The 19,120-nt window shown below is 42.8% G+C and overlaps 1 long non-coding RNA gene across 2 annotated transcripts in view; it reads left to right on the top strand.

Moving 5' to 3' along the window:
• The first annotated feature begins 3,929 nt into the window (after nt 1–3,929).
• Nucleotides 3,930–19,120, top strand: part of LOC137306877 (uncharacterized) — a 28,746-nt gene continuing 13,555 nt past the window's right edge. The window contains exons 1-3 of one of the 2 annotated variants that reach the window (XR_010958960.1): nt 3,930–4,054; nt 4,268–4,465; nt 13,897–14,429. This is a non-coding gene — a long non-coding RNA (uncharacterized lncRNA). Of the gene's footprint in view, nt 4,055–4,267; nt 4,466–13,896; nt 14,605–19,120 lie in introns of those variants that run through there. The other variant, XR_010958959.1, reaches the window with a different exon arrangement.

Raw genomic sequence — 19,120 nt, forward strand, 5'->3', positions numbered from 1 at the left:
TAATAAAGCAAATCATATCACAATATGCTACTCTTAAATTAAATCTTCTTCATTTTGTGACACCCAAATAAAGTAACAGCTAACAGTAAATTCTGAAAGTTTATTACAGCAATTATCAATTATCAATATTGAATTATAATTAAGCATACAAAACACCAAACCAGTGAATATTTCAATTGCAGTATTTTCTCAGTAAGAACGATCCAGGATATATCTACTACATGCATCATCTCCTCAAAATAATTGAATTTGCCTGCTATCAGATATTTATTTCAACTGAATTTAACAGGAAACATTTTTTTGGGGAAGGAAGGGCAGGAAACAAATGTGGAGCGTTTATTAAATGCTAGACCGGAATCCATTGAGAGGCAGAAAATCCTGTAATTACCACGAATATTTAAGATTAATAGAGATGCTAAAATATTGCTCCTTGACTTTTAAGTGACATCATTTGCTCCTTGACTTTTAAGTGACATATATAAACAAAGCCTAGCCCATTGCTAACCCTAGAGGTCATACTGCCGTACCAGCCATTTCTCTAATGTTGACTGCTCCGCACAGCAACCTTTTGTGAGTTTTCACGAGACTGGCAATGGGAAGGATTTGGCACCAATAGCTGTCGCGCCTCATATGAGAAGTTCTGAGAACCGGGAAGCCACAAGCGAACACAAAACACAGGTGCAATGCATGAACCGTGAACTTTCCTGGTTTATTCGCAGCAGTGCCCGGGAGCTGAATCTTTAATTCCCGGAGTCTCCAGGACAATCCGGGAGACTGGACAATCCTAGTTATGGTGAGTTTTAGCGGGAGGGTCCCATATTTGCTCGAGGCCCCTGGGTACTGGCCCCATTGGCCTGTGTGTTAACCAGTCCCTGGGCTCTTCCTGATAATATGGTGTCAGCTTCGTTTACATAGCGTGGGTAAGCTCCCGCCCCATATTGGGCCTGATGTTGGAAGCTTACAAGAAGAGCATGGGCAATAGCATATAGTCAGCCCTTAAAGGGTGATTGATAAATTTAAATCTATGTGGCCACTTACCTTTAAGTGGCCACACCTTTTAGGCAGCTAATATTTTCATGTATATTTCAGCTTTTGCAAAGGCTGTCTGGGTAACAATCATGCCTGGCAAAACTTAATGGCTGGCACAGTAAATGTGGAAGCACAAAAATGAGTCTGTGGCCATGTGATGGAGTGGTGCAACACTGCAGTCCTCTGCTTAGCAAATTGAAAGTGATGCAAAATGAGGTAGTAGCGAGAAGGGTGGCCCTACTTGTCTCTCTCGACACCTTTCTCATAGGATACATCGTAGGGACCCAGAAGAAGACTGGGGAGTGCAGCGGACCATTATTGCCACTGGCAGTGCTATCCCAAGGTGCATGTTAACTGCAGGTGTCCTTGCAACAGATGGCACAGCTCCGTAACAGGCTGTAGGCTGACTTGGAACCCGTGCATCCAGTTCCACACAGCCATTGTTAGCTGGGTGTGCCTCAGCCTTTAAGTATGGGTGGGAATCCATTGGCAGTAGATGCAGCCTGCCTCTGGTGCAGTTTGACCTACCTGGCATCCTTCCATTATAACCTACCCTTTTTTTCTCCAAAAAATCATAAGTAAAGTAACTTGTCCCAATACTGTGGATGTACCAAAAAAATGGCAGTGTCAGAACACTTGGCACAAAGCCTCCTGACCAACAAAGTGGAAACAGGAAACAAAAAAGCCTCAAGATACTGCTACAAATCTTGCTATATGTCTTTTTAAATGCAATTCTATAAACAGCACCATGGCAGCCCTGGGTGCCTATTTTATATGTGCTTGTAGAGGATTGATTGCTATACTGGTATAAAAATCAGGAAATTGCAGGGACAGCTAAATTATATCACTGGGGCCTAATTTTAATATTATTAATTGCAAACTGATGGGCATGTCTGGAGTTAGTACAAAACCTGACTGGAAAATTTGATGGGATACCAAATGAGCAGAAATCTGATGTAATGGATCTTTGCTCATTATTTTGATCGCTGATGCTTATTTAATACCTGTTAACTGATTAGAAAATCGACCCTATGAGTCAGGTTTTTAAAATGCTGAGAGAAATGGAGAGTGTAGATAAAAGTTGATTATTTAACTTGGACTGTGAACATAGAACTAGAGGACAAGTATAAAATTAACAAGCCTCAAGTAAGTTTTGAAACTGGATGGAATTTTTTTTCCCAGCAGAATCATGGATATGTGGAATAGATGTCCAGATAAATTAGCGCTCGGTTGATTAACATCTTTAAGAAGGAATTAGTTGAATATCTGGTTCAGAGCAGGATTGAGGGTTATACAGATGGATATGATTGAATGCTACGTGTAACATGATGGTTCCAGATCTCCTGGGACTATTAAGATGTCATACCAAGAAAAGCAGCTGGTCCAGGATGTGTAATGTAAGTGCATGGTTAGACAGACATTCTGGAGATTTGCTTCATTTATCTTTGGAGGAACAGGGAGGAAACGAGCAGAACCTTTCCTTAGGCGATGAAATAGCTTCTGTAGAGTCAATGATAAACCAGTTTGTATGTGGCCTGTGAAAGAAATGGGCTTGATGGGTAGAATGGTCATTTCTTGTTCCATGCTATTTTTACGTTCTTCATTTAGCAACAGTTCAGTTGTTGAGTACTACAGGCCGACATCTCAATTACTTAGAAAATCCACATTTAAAATATCTGTCGCTGTGCCCTCACAGCAGGAGTCCATGGTAGCATGGTTTGCAGCTTTGGTGGAAGCTCAAATGGCTGCCATGCAGACTCTGGGCTCTACAATGGAGAGATTGCTGGATCGAATGGATAGGGACTTTGAAGGGGTTGGTCACCTTCTCAATCTGGCCTGTTTTTTACTGCTTCAGGAGCTCTCAAACCCCAATCCCGCTGGGTTTACTGGCGTTTCTGAGATTTGGCGGGGGATCCGCGATTTGGAGTTAAAATACTGTGGGTGCTGGAGTGATGTCATTGGAGCGCGACTTTGGCCTTCTAATTAAGGCGCCACTTGGCTGACACGCAGCCAGAAGCAGGTCAGTTAAAATGCTAGAGGTGGGAATGATGCGGGTAGCCCCTTGATGCAATTTTAACCCCACACACCCCTTTCCCATTGGGTGGGCTGGGTTAAAATCAGCCCTAAAATGTCTATTCCCAGGCCACCTCTAATCAGCAGTTTGAAATCTTAAAACACCAGTATGTGTACAACTATTTTCCTTTATAACATTGAAAGATTGTACAGTAATTCATTAGAATATACTTCCCCTTTAAACTTTAAGCAATTAAAGTGTCCTGTATCATACAGTGTTCAGCTCACTTTGGCACCTGCAGGAGGTAAATCAGATCACAACAAAGTGATGATACCAGCTTTTTTCAATGAATATCATGTATGAGTATGTAGTAATATGCAGAAAGTAATTTTTTAAAAATTGAATCCAGATCTACCAAAGTAGTTTTCTGCCTTCATTTCACGGGATTTATGCTGCCCGACCATGTTAAATAGTGTGATGTTATTATTTTGAGGAATACTAATATTCATATATGTATGCACAAGTTCAAAACGGCACCTAATAATAAAAGAAAAGTATAAACATTTCCAACAAGATCATCTCCAGTTTGTGTGTTTAAAGAATGCAACCAAAATGTGTTCATTATTAAAGATTATGAGACATCTTCCTAATGAAACATTCCACTGTGATTGAAAGGTCAGTGTGAAAGGAATTCAATGCTCTCTCTCACTCTCTCTCTCTTTCATTGTACCTTAACAGAACACTTTAATTTAACAAGATGAGTAAAGGACAGAATTAGCTGCAGTCCAGTCATATGACATCCAGTCTGGAAAATCAGTTAAGAGTCATGATAAATATTGGTCGTGGCCGTGCAATGGCACTTTGCCCTTAGGAAAGTGACCAAACATCTATTCCTGTATATCAAACGTGTATTGATAAGTTGTAAGAGGTGAGACCAACAAGGCTATCAGTAGAGGTTTTATGCTAATACTTGTCATAAGGAAAGTTTCAAACATCTGTTATATATATCAGGTATGCATATTTGAATCTTGCAAAACACTATGTACTCTTGAATATGACGATGCATGTTTGGGTAATCATACAGAAACATTATAATGTGTTGATTATCTTTATTATTTTACAGTTAAGAAGGGTGTGCAGTCTCAAATGATTAGTTTTATTGATCTTCCATTATGTTGTAAAGGATTTTTTTTTAAAAGATGAAACTGGTGCTTGTTTTTTCAGGGATAACTTGTTATCAATGACTGCTCTTGGTGTTCACTAATCGTATTTAAGGGAAGATAAAACACTTTGGGGTACAATCCCTAGGCCTGAATGATGAAGCCTGAGGCACCCCTGATATTGGACCTCAGGCCTCATTACCATCAAGCTGGCGTGAGTCAACGAAGATCGAGCTACTGTTAGCATCACAGCAGCCCTCAGGTTAGTGAAGGCCGGGGTGGGAGGGGGAAACGGAGGCGGGGAGGGAGATCTTGAGCCGGAGGGTGGGGGAATGGAGGCTGCGGGGGGAAGAAAAGGAGGCCGGGCGGAGATCGGAAGCTGGAGGAGGGGGAATGGGGGCCACGGGGGTGCGTGGGGAGATTGGAGGCCAGGGGGAATCAGAGGCCGTGGGGGGGAAATAGAGGTGGGGAGATTTCAGGCCTGGGGGAAGGGGAAAATGGAAGCAGGGGAGGCCGGATCGAAGAGATTGTACGCCAGGAGGATCGGAGAGATCGTAGGCCGGGGGGATCAGAGAGATTGTAGGCCAGGGGATCGGAGAGATCGTAGGCCGGGAGGAACGGAGAGATCATAGGCCAGGGAATTGGAGAGATCGTAGGCCGGGGGGGAATCGGGGAGATCGTAGGCCGGGGGGGAATCGGAGAGATCGTAGGCCAGGGAATTGGAGAGATCGTTGGCCAGGAGATCGAAAAGATCATAAGCTGGGAGGATCAGGGAGATCGTAGGCCGGGAGGGATCGGAGAGATCGTAGGTTGGGGGGATCAGAGGTCAGCAGTGATCAGGGAGCGAGGAGCGGCAGCAATCAGTGGTGGGGGAGAATGGCAGCAGCCCGAGTTCTTTAAATGTGGGGTCAGGAGGAGCACTACTGCTTGGTTTTCCTGAGTGCACTCAGAGCAAACCAATCGTGAAGTGGGGGCTTGAAACTGGCATTAGACCCCTTATTTGCATATGCAAAGGGTATAATGCCTGTTCCAGGCGTGGGCACTGCACAACAATATTTTTTTCTCTCCCAATATGGCGGGTGGCGCATTCTGCCCGGAAATGTGTGTGCTTCCTGCCCACCATATTGGGGGCTTAGTTGGCCAGTTAGTGCCGGATAAACAGGCATTGTGTGGCTGAATTTATAGGCCTACTTTAGGCTTTTTTAAAATGAGTATGACATGTACAAAATTACAATTAGCAACCTACTGTTTCACAAGGCAAAACTGAAACATCATTTCTGAATTTCTGCTATCTCATATAATCCAGTAACTACCTGCTTCCTCATTTAGTTCACAAAAACCCAAGCTTTATCAACATACTGCACGCAGAACAAAGAATTTGTTTTGAGATCTGGGGACTAGTATTATCTATTTGCGCCCATAAACATAAGCAGACGGAGTGCACTGGATTATGAAGTCAGGCAGCAATTAGTTTTGCTGGATGGCCATCTATGTTTGACCCTGCCCAAATTTCCAATTAGGCCTGGGTAAACTTTGGAAGCTCTGGTCAGAAACAGGCAAGAACTTCCTTGGTATATTCAAAAGTGGGCAGGGGAAGTTGTCACTCCATTTTGCTAGGTTCCCACCATGCCCAGGGGGACTTCAAATAAGTCTTTTTAGGCCATTTCTAGGCCTTTCCTGTTCATTTTTAAAGTTAATTTCCACTGGAATTTTTTTAGCCTTTGTACCAGATGTGGCTAATTATCTTTTGCCCCCAGTTCCCTTTCCTGGCACCAATGGGAATCCTCTGAGCTAAAAGGAGAGGAGGACCTCTGAAAGGATGCCAGGCAGGTCATACTGCCTTAGAGGTGCTCTGTACTTTCCTGCGAGTACTCATGAACTCACATCTGGGCGATGGAGATTAAATTACCTCTGCCGCAGCAGTAACAGCAAATCCCGATGGCGTCATTAAAATATATGAATGCCCGACTAGCTATTTTGCTGGATGGTTCTTCAAAAGCAGGCCTCACGGTACGTTATGCTTTACACGGCTCTGCGTGAAAAAAGGCATGCAAGGGTGATTAAGAGCGAGTATTGCCTGATTGGCTACAGCCAACAAGATGCCAGTAACTATTCCTACAGTCATTGGCAAACCTACCTACCAATGACTGCGGGGATCTGGGTCAGCAGAAATGGAGCTGACTAGTTGAGCTGTCTGCTGGAAAAGGACACCTGTGGCAGCCATGCCATAGAGGACTGGAACAAGCAGAGATGGCAATGGTCAGCTGTGGCCTGAAGCCTGGCCGCACCATCTTGTAGGCACACTACAATGCTGACCTATGGAATGGTGCTGTGGAGTGGCACAGTGAGCAATCCTCCTCCTAACTAACCCTCCATTTAACACCAACTTGACTTCAGCAGTCCCTTGACATCAAGGCAGCATTTGACCAAGTGTGGCACCAAGGAGCCCTAGTAAAATTGAAGTCATTGGGAATCAGGGGGAAACTCTCCAGCGGCTGGAGTCATACCTAGCACAAAGGAAGATGGTAATGGTTGTTGGAGGCCAATCATCTCAGCCCCAGAGAATTGCTGCAGGAGTTCCTCAGGGCAGTGTCCTAGGCCCAACCGTCTTCAGCTGCTTCATCAATGACCTTCCCTCCATCATAAGGTCAGAAATGGGGATGTTCGCTGATGATTGCACAGTGTTCAGTTCCAGTCGCAACCCCTCAGATAATGAAGCAGTCCGAGCCCACATGCAGCAAGACCTGGACAACATCCAGGCTTGGGCTCATAAGTGGCTAGTAACATTCACGCCAGACAAGTGCCAGGCAATGACCATCTCCAACAAGAGAGGGTCTAACCACCTTCCCTTGACATTCAACAGCATTACCATCGCCGAATCCCCCACCATCAACATCCTGGGGGTCACCACTGACCAGAAACTTAACTGGACCAGCCATATAAATACTGTTAGAGGGTATTCTGAGGGACAGGATCTACAGGCATTTGGAGAGGCAGGGACTGATTAGGAACAGTCAGCATGGTTTTGTGAGAGGAAAATCATGTCTCACGAATTTGATTGAGTTTTTTGAAGGGATAACCAAGAAGATAGATGAGGGCTGTGCAGTAGACGTGGTCTACATGGACTTCAGCAAAGCATTTGACAAGGTACCGCATGGTAGGTTGTTACATAAGGTTAAATCTCATGGGATCCAAGGTGAGGTAGCCAATTGGATACAAAATTGGCTTGACGACAGAAGACAGAGGGTGGTTGTCGAGGGTTGTTTTTCAAACTGGATGCCTGTGTCCAGCGGTGTGCCTCAGGGATCGGTGCTGGGTCCGCTGTTATTTGTTATTTATATTAATGATTTGGATGAGAATTTAGGAGGCATGGTTAGTAAGTTTGCAGATGACACCAAGATTGGTGGCATTGTGGACAGTGAAGAAGGTTATCTAGGATTGCAACGGGATCTTGATAAATTGGGCCAGTGGGCCGATGAATGGCAGATGGAGTTTAATTTAGATAAATGTGAGGTGATGCATTTTGGTAGATCGAATCGGGCCAGGACCTACTCCGTTAATGGTAGGGCGTTGGGGAGAGTTATAGAACAAAGAGATCTAGGAGTACAGATTCATAGCTCCTTGAAAGTGGAGTCACAGGTGGATAGGGTGGTGAAGAAGGCATTCAGCATGCTTGGTTTCATTGGTCAGAACATTGAATGCAGGAGTTGGGATGTCTTGTTGAAGTTGTACAGGGCATTGGTGAGGCCACACTTGGAGTACTGTGTACAGTTCTGGTCACCCTATTATAGAAAGGATATTATTAAACTAGAAAGAGTGCAGAAAAGATTTACTAGGATGCTACCGGGACTTGATGGTTTGACTTACAGGGAGAGGTTAGACAGACTGGGACTTTATTCCCTGGAGAGTAGGAGGTTAAGGGGTGATCTTATAGAAGTCTATAAAATAATGAGGGGCATAGATAAGGTCGATAGTCAAAATCTTTTCCCAAAGGTAGGGGAGTTTATAACGAGGGGGCACAGATTTAAGGTGAGAGGGGAGAGATACAAAAGGATCCAGAGGGGCAATTTTTTCACTCAAAGGGTGGTGAGTGTCTGGAACGAGCTGCCAGAGGCAGTAGTAGAGGCGGGTACAATTTTGTCTTTTAAAAAGCATTTGGACAGTTACATGGGTAAGATGGGTATCGAGGGATATGGGCCAAGTGCAGGCAATTGGGACTAGCTTAGTGGTATAAACTGGGCGACATGGACATGTTGGGCCGAAGGGCCTGTTTCCATGTTGTAACTTCTATGATTCTATGATTCTAAGAGCAGGTCAGAGGCTGGGTATTCTGCAGCGAGTGACTTACCTCCTCATTCCCCAAAGCCTTTCCACCATCTACAAGGCACAGGTCAGAGTGTGATGGAATACTCTCCACTTGCCTGGATGAGTGCAGTTCCAACAACACTCAAGAAGCTCGACACCATCCAGGACAAAGCAGCCCGCTTGATTGGCACCCCATCCACCACCCTAAACATTCACTCCCTTCACCACCGGCGCACAGTGGTTGTAGTGTGTACCATCACAGGATGCACTGCAGCAACTCGCCAAGGCTTCTTCGACAGCACCTCCCAAACCCGCGACCTCTACCACCTAGAAGGACAAGAGCAGCAGGTACATGGGAACAACACCACCTGCATGTTCCCCTCCAAGTCACACACCATCCCGACTTGGAAATATATCACCGTTCCTTCATCGTCGCTGGGTCAAAATCCTAGAACTCCCTTCCTAACAGTACTGTGGGAGAACCTTCACCACACGGACTGCAACGGTTCAAGAAGGCAGCTCACCACCACCTTCTCAAGGGTAATTAGGGATGGGCAATAAATGCCGGCCTCGCCAGCGACACATCCCATGAACGAATAAAAAAAAACAGGGGGTTAGGTGCTGGCTGTTCCATCACTTGTCTGCAGACACATGCCTGCATCCCCTTCAGTTTCTCTTGCAATTTCTTAATCCCCTGCCCCATCAGCCTCGTAATGGATGCTGATGGGTTGAGCTGTGTTTTAAAGCTTTCCAAAATGTTTATCCCCTTATCCATTGCGACATTCCCCTTTAATTATCCTCCACCCTTTAAATTTTCCTCTCTCACCACTTGTGTCTTCCCTTGACCTATCTGAGATTGCACCTGAAGTTATGAATAATTATTCAAATAAGCTTAGACCAGAGAATTCAGTGCTTTTTGCACTTGCCCTTTCCGTAGGGTTTGGCACCAGTTCTAAACCATTTAGAACTGACTTCGACCTGAAGACAAAAATTGGCCTCTTCCACTCAGTGCATTTAAAAAAAATAATGCCCCTGAAAATCCACGGGGCTATTTACAATGTTGTTATTCACGAAGGGCAGGTGATCAGAGGAGGTATTTTAGGTTTGGAAGAGTTAGCCCTTTATGAGGAGCAGGCCATTGAGCTGTTTTGGAGACATTCGAGTCTAGCCGTAGAGATGGCAAGATCAGTGCAACTGTGCAGGCTGTGGGTTAGTGGGGACAGAGCTAAGCATACACCAGTTGCAATGTTCTCAGAACACGAAAAATATTTCTTGAATAGATCAGTACTATGTACAGAAATAAAAACAAAATGCTGGACGTGCACAATAGGCCAGTCAGCATCAGTTCTGATGATGAGTTATACCTGAAACGTTTACTTTCCGTTCTTTCCACAAATGCCGACTCACCTGCAAAGTGTTTCCAGCATTTTCTATATTTATTTCAAATTTCCAGCATCTGCAGTTTTTTTGCTTTTTGTTTAGTAATATATGTACAGAATACTTCATTCTACATTTGTATGCATTAAATTCAGCTACTGTAGAACACATCAATAGTGTCAGTGATAGAATTAACGTTTGCAAACTACTTTCCACCCTTCATGCTGTCTGCCTTATAAAGTATATTTACATGCTTCATTTCTGTAAACATAATTAGGATTCTGTTCTTTTGTACTTTTATGTAAATGGATAGACAGATCCGGACAGGCTGATAAATAAATACTAAGTATATGTATGTATGTGTATATAGATAGACAGATAGTAAGAAGTACAATTTGTCAACTATATTTTTTCCAATTTTTCTTCTTTTCTGAAGAAGCTGACAGCTGCAGAAGAATGTTTCACGGACAAGCCTCAGCTATCTTTCTCAAGTGACCACTCTTTATTTGTGAGCCTGGGCGGTTTCAGTGGGCTATTTAACTATGAAGGTAGCTACATGACCTCTCAGCCAAGCTTGATCCTATCCTCAGGCAATGTCTAGGGAGTATTTTCCAACAGAGGTGAATGGATAGTTGATCAGGGGCAGGAAAACTAACTGATTTCTCCCTTCCTAGATAGAGGCACTTTGGCCAGTTGCAGTAATCCCACAATGACGACTGGTATGTCAATTAAACTTTAGAAATTGTTTCAGTCCATTATGAACTAATGCCATTCTCCTCATGCTATAAGATAGACAAAAGTGTCACATCTCTACTCACCAATTCTGTAATACTGTACATTGAAAAGCAACAGCATTCATTTTGTTATTTACCTACTGCTTTCATTATCATGTTTTATGGTCCTGGCCTCAACTTGCTATGTTAAGATCTGAACTCATGAATTATTGAGTTACTATTTCCAGTATGGTAACCACTAGGCTACTGTACACTGTGGGCTAATGGGAACAGGGGTCTTAAAACAATGGTCAGTCACCAAGTTCCCCATTCGCACAATCAGCTGTTCAAATGTCCATGTAGCTCCTATCGATCTGCTGCTAGTGATACCTTGTAATTATCACTTGGCCTTTCTAGGGTGTCAGAAACATTATAAATAAAGTAATCCTGTCATACACTTTAAAAATATACTGAATTTATACTAAGTAAACTATTCTTTAAAACATACCATCTATCTATAACCTATCTTTGTGCATGTATCTATGGAAATCATCTATTTATACATCTTTCTAAAGATATATTTTTGTGTATAAAAAGGTTTTACATTAAATTTCCCAGTTTTCAAAAATCCTTATTGTAAAGGTCACATTGCATTTCTACGGCTGCCTTCAATTGAGCCAATCTCATTGCCATGGTAATAATTTACATTAGGTTATTCTAAGTTGTTGCCACCTTTGTTGCTATCTCTCCACCTTCCCTGATGGGTGAACTCTGACCTTTCAGGTTATCTAAAGTAATTGTTGCTATATACCAGCCTATGACCATTCAGGTCATACTTCTGTATTGAAACTGTTACCTCTAAAACAATTTTTCATAGCATACAATTCCAAATATGGTCTAGACAAATGTAAATACATATAGATATATGGGTGTAAATTTGGTGGTTTTTCATTCATATTTTCAAATAAGGTATAAGTCGTGCATATCTCCTACAAAATGGTTTGATGATTATCCTCTATGCTTGACTATAGGTAGAACTGTTATCAATGTAACAAAAACAGCATGTTATTACTATTAGCATTTTTCAGTACAGAATCTTACTCTGCAAGATAACAAGACACAAGTGAGCTTATATTTTCTCTGAGCTGTTCACATACTGCTGAGAGTTGCTCAGCAATGATGTATGCTGTTATAAAAAGAAAATGTGTTTACACTTCTCTCTCTGCAGGCAAAGCACCTTTGATGTTCCTGTATCTCATGTCTGTATTAGAGTAATTGACAGGTTTACTTCAAGGCCAAAATGTATTTAATCATGAGGTGCACATGATCATCTGCACCCAGTTCTGCAGTAGGCTACACTGGTGCTCAATGCCTTGTAATGTGATCTGTTGCAGATTGTGCTTTAAAATAAACATTATACTGAAGCAGATTATGTGTCGCTGGTTTATTTTCCTCTCAGCTTACAACACAATGTATCCATATATGGATATATTATATCATGGAAGTGGTCCCAGGACCTGCTGAATACAATGGAATTTGGGGCGCCTTTGAAACTGGGCAGATTATCTAACTGTATCACTATTAGCTAACACTTGTACTTTTTGCAAGAGCGAGTACCCACACATATTACAATACTGAAAAATGGTCAAAAGTGGCGAAGATCACTTTAATGAAATAAAAGGCTGCTTACCTGTTGGTGACAGTCAACTGAATATCAAAGTATTAAGCTTATTGGTAAATCCCAACCACCACAACCAACGTATGACTTCCTTGCTTGCAGATTTTTGAGTCAGGTTACTCCCAAAATAGAATATTTTTGGTATTCAGTAGTTCCCTGCTGCATAACATTTCCATTCCCATCTTAAAGTTAAAATGATAAGTGAAATAAACAGGAATGCTTGGTGACACCTTTGAGCACCTATGAAATCTATAAATCCTTTAAAAATCTTAGGTGGCCATCATAGAATTTTACTGAGTATGTGTTTGATGGTGAGGAACACATTGCAGAAAATCATTTTCAGTCCACGTTGAATGGTAGAGGGTTTGATCTTCTGAAGCGCTGGTGCATACTCAGATAATTTGAGCCTAGCTCACAAAAAGAAGTTTATTTTCATGATAAAATGCAGAAGTTAAAAGTAAGGTCCTATAGTCTTTTTTGGTAGGGCACTAACAAATGTCATTGCGTAAAGAGCTTAATGTCAAATAAGTTGTTCAATCTGATCACTTAACCTTTGCTTCAACATGATACTGCTGGCACTGTACAAGTGCTAACTACAAATCCTGACAGCTTTAGAACACATTTAACAAGACCACACTCCCAGCGAAAAGCTTCACTCGCCAGCAACGCAAATCAGAAATTCAACCAAACATCGCCCGCCATTTTCTTATAGTTTGTATATTTTTACTCAATAGAGATGTATCCTGTAGACCTCACCCAGGCTGGCAGCTTCCCTAGATGCATGTAAGAAAAATATATCAAATAACCCAACCCATGTTCCAGTTGTAGCTCTTATCCATTTAGTATTTTGAAAAGTAAAAGAATTAAACATATTAATACAGCAAAACTTTTAGTTGGATCTCCCAGTTACTCAGTGGGTAAAAATATCACAAAACACTGTTCAGATCAACAAGAACCCAGGATCAATCTGTGATCTATGCTAAATTAACTGATCTCAAGTAGGAGCATGGTAGAGATACTACAAATGGCTTTGGTGTCATTAGGCTATGGAGCAAAGAAATGAGCCATAATTTCCACTCCTGATTGCTTGACAGTGGCTCTTACTTCATATATAAGTCTAGAAAGTAAGGCTTCGATTTTTGTTTTAAAAAAACTGCCCATTTTCAGGCAGTGTGCCAAATTAAAATGGGCAGAGGCCAAATCTCCACCCCTAAAAATGGCTGCCACGATTATTCTCCAGTGGCCCAGTTGTGACCCTGATCCGCCCTCGAACAGCATGCCCTACTGTATATACATGAATCTGCAGGGGCTTGGTCATGTGCCCTCCTCTCCTCTCCTCCCCCGAGATTTCCCTGTATTTCAACCCACCCAGCACCCCTGCAAATCACCACCACTATAAAGCTGGCAGTGCTCAGCCTGCACAGTGCCTCACAGGCAGGAGGAGATTGGGAAGGTGAAAGGTCACGCAGGAGTTCAATTCCACAATATTGTTTTGACTGGGAGTCACTTCCATTATTTTGAAGTTGCAGTTTCTGAGCATTTAAAGGTACTTTGTGACTTTAAACAGAGCTGTGCATGGTGAAATAATGATATCCCTTTTCCATTGTTCTGTGTTTTAAGGAGGAAAAGGATGAGGACATAGAGGAGGAAAGGATGGAAGCCAAGTGACCATCATGCATGTAAGCAACACCTGACCCGCAGGTAACCACATCACAGGGCATACAAACCGTGGAGCACTGATCTGAGTGCATGGATTCCCACAAATCCAGGGTGTCATTGATGCCACATATGTGGCTATAAAGGCCACGTCTGAAAGTCCCATCAACTTTATCAACAGGAATGATAGTAGCCACTGCATTATGTATGTCAATGCATGCTATCAGGGGAGCAGCCATGATCAGTTTATTCTCAGGCAATCAGAGATACTTGTACTGCTCAGCCAAAACAATGTGAAAGAGTGACTGAAAGGAAACAAGGGGAACCTACTTCAACCTTGGCTGATGACATCCAAAGACAGAGGCCGAAAACAGGTTCAAAAAGGCCTTGATTGCTACCAGGACCATTGTGGAACAGACCATTGGAATTCGCAAATCCCATTTCTGGTGCCTGGAAAGGTCAGGCAGAGCCCTGCAGTAAAGGTTTCCAAAGTTGTGGTAAGTTCCTGCAGTCCCATAATTTCGTCAAACGCAGGTAATGAAAAAGAGGAAGGTGCTGGAGATCAATCCCCTGTTTGCGATGACGTTGCCCAGGAGAGAGCGAGGAGGTGGATCCAGACATTCTGCTGACAGGAGTACATACCATCAGGCCAGACATCATTACCAACTTCTTCCAATAAAGAGGATACCCTCTATCTGCATGACACAATAAAACCCTTTAGGATCTCTTGCCTTGTTTTCAGACAAACATTCAGCTAAACTGTAATACCTTGAATATATACTCTGGGAGAGGAAAGTTAGAGTGGTAACATGAGGCTTCAATAGACAAAAGGCACAAACACACCATAATACCAGAAATGTGCAAGTTTATTACCATTGTGTACCTTCATTGCAACCTACCACAAAGCGACACTGCGACCATCTCTCACATACGCATATATATCACAGAAGGAGGCCATGCAGCCCATTGTGCCTGTGCCGGCTCTTTGGTAGAGCAATCCAATTAATCCCACTCCCCAGCTCTTTCCCCATAGCCATGCATATTTTTCCTTTTTGAGTATTTATCCAATTCCATTTTGAAAGTTACAATTGAATCTGCTTCCACCATCCTTTCAGGCAGTGCATTCCAGATCACAACAACTCGCTGCGTAAAAATATTTTCCTCATGTCGCCTCTGGTTCCTTTGCCAATCACCTTAAATCTGTGTCTTCTGGTTACTGACCCTTCTGCCACTGGAAGCAGTTTCTCCTTATTTACTCTATTAAAACCGTTCATGATTTTGAACACCTCTATCAAATCTCCTCTTAACCTTCTCTGTTATAAGGAGAACAACCATAGCTTCTCCGGTCTCTCCATATAACTGAAGTCCCTCATCCCTGGTTCCATTCTAGTAAATCTCTTCTGCACCCTCTCAAAGTCCTTAACATCCTTCCTAAAGTGTGATGCCCAGAATTGAATACAATACTCCAGCTGAGGCCTAACCAGTGTTTAATAAAGGTTTAGCATTTTTTTTATATCCGTTCATGGGAGGTGGGTGTCGCTGGCAAGGGCAGCATTTATTGCCCATCCCTAATTGCCCTTGAGAAGGTGGTGGTGAGCCACCTTCTTGAACCACTGCAGTCCATGTGGTGAAGGTACTCCGACAGTGCTGTTGGGTAGGGAGTTCCAGTATTTTGACCCAGCGACGATGAAGGAAGGGTGATATATTTCCAAGTCGGGATGGTGTGTGACTTGGAGGGGAACGCGCAGGTGGTGGTGTTCCCATGCACCTGCTGCCTTTGTCCTTCTAGGTTGTAGACGTCACGGGTTTGGGAGGTGCTGTCGAAGAAGCCTTGGCGAGTTGCTGCAGTGCATCCTGTGGATGGTACACACTGCAGCCACGGTGCGCCGGTGGTGAAGGGAGTGAATGTTTAAGGTAGTGGGTGGGGTGCCAATCAAACGGGCTACTTTGGATGGTGTCAAGCTTCTTAAGTGTTGTTGGAGCTGCACTCATCCAGGCAAGTGAGGAGTATTCCATCACACTCCTGACTTCTGTCATGTAGATGTTGGAAAAGGTTTAGGGAGTCAGGAAGTGAGTCACTCGCCACAGAATTACCCAGCTTCTGACCTGCTCTTGCAGCCACAGTATTTATGTGGCTGGTCCAGTTAAGTTTCTGGTCAATGGTGACCCCCAGGATGTTGATGGTGGGGGATTCGGTGTTGCTAATACTGTTGAATGTCATGGGGAGGTGGTTAGACTCTCTCTTGTTGGAGATGGTCATTGCCTGGCACTTGTCTGGTACGAATGTTGCTTGTCACTTATCAGCCCAAACCTGGATGTTGTCCAGGTCTTGCTACATGCGTGCACGGACTGCTTCATTATCTGAGGGGTTGCGAGAGGAGCTGAACACTGTGCAATCATCAGCAAACATCCCCACTTCTGACCTATGATAAAAGGAAGGTCATTGATGAAGCAGCTGAAGATGGTTTGAAAATGATTATGATTATAAATGATTATAACAGGATTATGTGAATGGATGGAAGTCCTTCCCCACCATTTTTCCAATGATCTCAGGGAAATCCAGCCCTAAGTGTTCAGGATTATTCTGGAGATGAAAAATGAATGAAAATGGAGTTCATGCTTAGCTGTGATATGTGACCCAACTGCATAGCTTGGTGGCACTTACTCTTCAGGATCATATATGGAGAAATGTAATTTGGGTTAGGTACTGGAGGCCACTGTGCCTAAGGAACTGCATCCTCACTTGAGGAGTATAGGTAAATTGTGGGGAGCTAGGGATGATGGACTTTTAACAGGATAGAAAAATAGGAATATACAGGACCATGAAAGACCACTTTGGTCCATCTGGCCAACCCCAGAGTTCAAAAACAGTTCAGTACCTATATCCCTCAATTGATTTTCTTACCAACTTCCAACATTGTCAAAATGCTCTTCCTACAATATAATGACCAGAACTGCACACAGACCTTCAGATGAAGACGAACTAACATCCTGTAGAGGCTCAGTATCACATCCTGTGATGTGTTCTATTCAATGCACTATACAACAATCTTATTGACTGCTACCACAGACTGTACACATAGTTACAACGATATGTCTACCAAATCCCCCCAATCCTTTTTCTGTGTTGTATTCTGTAGAGTAACACCATTTAGTTTATAGTTCCAATTCTTCTTCTTCTCTACCTTCATTGTTTTGCATTTATCCACATTGAATTTAATTTGCCATTTCTCAGCCAACTTTCCAATCTATCTAGATTCCTCTGCACCTGATCGGCCTATCCTTGATGGTTTGCAAACGCCACTTTGGCGTCATCAGCAAATTTCCCCATTTCCAAATCATTGACGTGCAACATAAATGTCAAAGGTGTTAGCACTGACCTTTGAGGCATCACATTAATCACTTTGCACCATTCTGACACAGCTCCATGCACAACCATTCTCTCTGTCTCATTTGGTAGAGCCAGTTGCCAATCCACTTCAGTAACTGCCCACCGATTCCATACTTTCCAACCTATTGGCAGGAATTTCTATCTGGTACAGTTTCAAAAGCCTTACTGAAGTCTAGATAAACAATCTCCACAGAGTTCCCTTTATCCAAAAGCTCCGTTCCCTCCTCAAAGAATTCCAACAGATTTTTCAAGTACGATCCTCACCCCAAAATGTTATGTTGATGACTTCATACTTCTCTAGGTGTGTAATAGGCTTCTTCAAGATAGCCTCTAACATTTTACCTGTGACAAATGTCAGGCTACTTGGTCTGTAATTTACAAGACTGTTCTTTTACCTATTTTTTAAAGATAGGTGTCGGGATTTCCACGGGGATTCTCCCGATCGGCTGCTATAGCTTTGGCGGAAGATCGGCGGAAACCCTGGATAGATGTGTAAATGTAAAATTCCCAACAAGGTACTACATATCCTTATCTCCACACTTTCCTTCAAGATCCAGCCAGAGTGTGACCAATTTCACTGGTATTTCCGTAAATACTCTTGTGTGCAGACCATCTGGCTACAGGGCTGTGAATGAAACAAAAAGTAACAGTGCAAGCAGCTTGGATGTTGGGAACAAAGATTCTCTAAAATATATAAACATGTAGCTGTAAGGAAGGATTGAGCTATAAGAAGGTTAACTGGAGTTCCCTTGGAAAGTTGATTTTATCCCTGTGTGTCTGTCTGGATTTACTCTATAAAGAACGAGGAACCCCTAAAGGCGAAGAAAGGAGCCACTTTTCCAAACCTGATTGACCAGAATACTTCAATAAGCAGTCTGTTGCAATACTGGACAACTCCCTCTAATCAACTTTAGTTACTGACTTTTCTGCCCTGTTTGTTGTATAAAGTAAACTCCCTGCTACTGTCAATGCCTATCACATTCCGAGCTTAACCAAGCCTGTTACAGGAAGCTAAACCCATAATGACATCAGTCCTTTTATAACACTGCTTACTTCTTTCCATTTTTTTCACTGTTAGTTTTTCCCTTTACTTTTGCTTTGGCTTACTTACCGGGTATGGTGGCATGGTGGTTATGTTACTGGACTAGTAATTCAAGGGGCCTGGAGTTATGAGTTCAGAATCCTACCATGGCAGCTGGGGAATTTAAATTCAATTAATTAAATAAAAAATTGGTATTAAAAAAAACACACTAGTATCAGTAATGGTGGCCCATGAAATACTGGGAAGGAAACCTGCTGTCCTTACCCAGTCTGGCCTATATGTGACTCCAGACCCACAGCAATGTGATTGATTCTTAATTACCCTCTGAAATGGCTGAGCAAGCCATTCAGTTGTTCAAGAAGGCAGCTCACCACCACCTTCTCAAGGGAAATTAGGGATGGGCAATAAATGCTAGCAATGCCCACATCCCATGAACTAATAAATAAAAAAAACCTTCTGCTTTGCAACCAAAAGGCATCTTTTTACTGATGAGAATTATTGGTGTGTGAGCACTGGTAAATCTTGTGCCAATTTTGTATCGGGAGGTTAATGTTTTTTGGATGGTCATTAAACAGCAAGCACCAGCACATGCTGATATCATATACTTAGAATCCTGAGCATGAAAAATGCGTAACGTATAGCAATGAATGTGGCACAAATAGCCCAGTCTAAAATGTAGCTCACACAGGGATAAGAGAAATGAAATAAGGGCCCAGAATTTTCTCAGAACGGCTCCTACTCCTCCACCGTGACTT

The sequence above is a fragment of the Heptranchias perlo genome, chromosome 3 (genome assembly GCF_035084215.1).
Source record: "Heptranchias perlo isolate sHepPer1 chromosome 3, sHepPer1.hap1, whole genome shotgun sequence".
Classification (NCBI taxonomy): domain Eukaryota; kingdom Metazoa; phylum Chordata; class Chondrichthyes; order Hexanchiformes; family Hexanchidae; genus Heptranchias; species Heptranchias perlo.